This window comes from Elaeis guineensis, chromosome 15, assembly GCF_000442705.2.
Source record: "Elaeis guineensis isolate ETL-2024a chromosome 15, EG11, whole genome shotgun sequence".
Lineage (NCBI taxonomy): Eukaryota > Viridiplantae > Streptophyta > Magnoliopsida > Arecales > Arecaceae > Elaeis > Elaeis guineensis.
Window position 1 is genome coordinate 70,949,122 of NC_026007.2, and position 3,219 is coordinate 70,952,340.

Below are 3,219 nucleotides of genomic sequence, written 5' to 3' on the forward strand. Positions count from 1 at the left end.
ATGAAAACTTTCACGTAAAACTTATGAAGATTTAATTGAGAGGACACTTCTCTCTTACTCCATGCAGCATAAGTTACAGGTCATACATTTGAATTAACCAAAACATGCAAACCATTAAGGCTGCCTCAAGGTTGGAAGTGAGACAATGGAAGTGGTAATGGAACTTGATAATGATTGATTAGCACTATGGTAAGTGCACAGGTAGCATCAAAGGTTGTAGGTATAGACATGATTGAACTCATCAAACTACTGTTTAAACTCATGGCTACCATGTCTGCAAAGCTTGATTCCTTCATCATGTATAATAGGAAAATTATCTGTTCAAAAATTAGGGCTTGTTCGGTACTGCTGTTGTTTTCATGTTTTTGTTTCCTATGAATTAGTGTAATACATCTCATGGAGCTTGATTTTGGAGACAACAGTTGCACAGAGCTTCGGCCATTCCTTGCTTTTATTTTTATTTTTTTTGCAAGTATTAAGTCTTTGCCGGCAAAAGCTCTAAAGTATTTATACATAATTTTAAAAAGAAAAGGATTTCATGATCCATACTTGTTTAGTCCGGTACAATCTTTTTCTTGGTTTCTTTTGAAAAAAAAATAAAAGCAATACCAACCAGGCATTTAGTTGTTGATATAAATAGATATCAAGCAAAACACAAAAGTTCATTACAGAGTTATTAATTAGAAAAGCACTTGTTTAGAGGATCATGAAAATAAATTCTTGGTAAATTGCAACTAGGATAACAAATTACAAGTTCAACAATAAAGTTGGGAAAAAGCAATGGAAAATTGAGGCAAAAAAAAAAAAACTGAAATCCAAGAAAATTTAAGCATATACCAAAAGTTTCAAGTAGAATAGAAAACTATAAGAATCATATGAACATAAAAATAATCCAATAATATGCAATTTTATGGAAGAGTATGTACAGGACAAGCAAAAAAATAGCCTCAACAATGAGTAAATTTTGACAGATGAAGTATAGAGTTTTCAAAATAATATGTGAGCTAATTAGTAATTAGATTTTGACAGCAAGAATTTTTGAAAATTGGTCCGCCAAATTAGTATTAGGGATAGCTAAATTCTAGCATTTTTTGGCTTTTAGTTTTAAGGGACGGAAGGAGGTATATAATTGAGTCCTGAAAGAGAGATGAGTCTCGAAAGAGAGATGCGAAGTCCTCGTAACTTATTGGGCACAAAGGCCTGAGAAACTTTTATTGAAGCCTAAATTATTTATGCTCTTCCCGACTTTATATGATATTTGATACAATCACATCAAGCACACATTCCTATTAAATTTAAAAAAATTTAAAGCACCATAAATAAGCATCAAACCCTTGACCGCCTCCCAAATTAAATAAGGTAGAGTACCTAAAATAAACTTTATTGGACTTACATGCTCAAGGCTTATTTGGTAGGCTTAATTAGGGATCTTATTAGAGAACTTTACAATTCATACGAAGTAAAAGGCCATAGAGCTCAATGCAATTTTCCATTTGTTTCCTTGTTTTTTGGGGTGATATTTCATTTGTTTCCATTTGAGCATGATTATGGCGTGGCATTGAAAAAATGCGACCAAAACCCCGGCCAAATTGCACCAAGCCTCATGAATCGCACTATCTCCTCATGCCACGCGATGTTGACATAAATCAAGGTTGGGGGGAATGTATTGGGCTACAAGACATTATTCTCCTTAGAATTAACATCATTCCTCTTATGCCCAAATAATAGTATCTACATTATTTTGGCAATATAGGCATTGAAGTCAAGTAACCGTATATAGTAACAAATTAACTATATATGATATAAATTATGTACAATGATAAATTAATTATATATAATATAAAATTAATTATGTACGGTGATAAATAAATGATGTATAATATTAAATTTAACTAAATACAATGATAATTTAATTATAGGGTAAATTAGTGAAAACTCTCCGTTTGAGTTTAAAATTAAAAGTAGCTCTCTAATTGAGTTCACTTAAAAGCAGCTCCCCAATTGGCATAAATGATCAAATTACCCCTGTAGTTATAAACCAATACTAAAATAACACTACGATATTAGAAATAGTACTGCCTTATTGTAAAACAATACTGTCTTATTATGATGTAAAGGGTATTACAAAACAGTACTTTTTTATTATAATACAGTACTGCCTTATTATAAAATAGTACTGTCTTCTTATAATATAATTATTATAAAACAATACTATCTTATTATAAAATAGTATTATCGTATTATAAAACAATACTGCGATATTAGAAAACGGTACTGTCTTATTATAAATCTGTACTGCATCATGTATTATAAAATAATACTGCGATATTAGAAAAATAATATTGTCTAATTATAAATCAGTACTGCATTATTGTAAAATAATACTGTCTTATTGTATAATCGTTAGGGTTATAAGGGTATAAACAATCATTTCAGCTAGAAATAGGAAGTTGCTTTTAATTTATATTTGAAATAGAGAGCTACTTTTAATTTAAAACTTAAGTGGTGAGCTGCTTTTAATTTGAAACATAAAATGAAGATTGTTGTCTAATTTATATCATATTTATTTAAGTATATATTATATTTATTTAATTGTATATAATGTAAAAGCATGCAACCTATCCTATGGTTGGAATCAGCTTATTGAAACTACAAGTCCTACATTTTCTTGGCAAGGCAAATGCACAAGACCAGAAACAAAGCATTCACAGAGAATGATAGTGGTTGAATTTATAACAAGTTTAATTATGAGCATGACTTAAAAAGCATTCTGAGGTATAATGAAATGATTGTAATTACATATATGTAGTAGCAACAACAACACGATATGTTTGTGGATTGTAGGCATTTGCCACTATGTTTTCTCTGACTTGAAAGAGAGATTAGCAGCTAGCTCCTTAAATTTTGAAGGAATCACATTAATGATCTGAACCTATAGAAGGATTACTAGATGCAATTCACAATAGTATGATGGTATGATTGATCCCCTGATTGCACCTACAACTCATCTAAGAATTGATCATGGCAAAGAAAGAGACGTGCGTGTGTGCGTGCATGCGTTCTCGCTTAAATTTATTTTTTTGGGCTTCTCAAGATCACCCGAGATCGCGGCAACTTGGGCCGAGGCCCTATCTCTCAGGCCCAGACCACAGGACAATGGAAAATGTTCCGCGCACCGATACTACTACCATCTTATCTTTTGAGGCCTTACTTGCACGC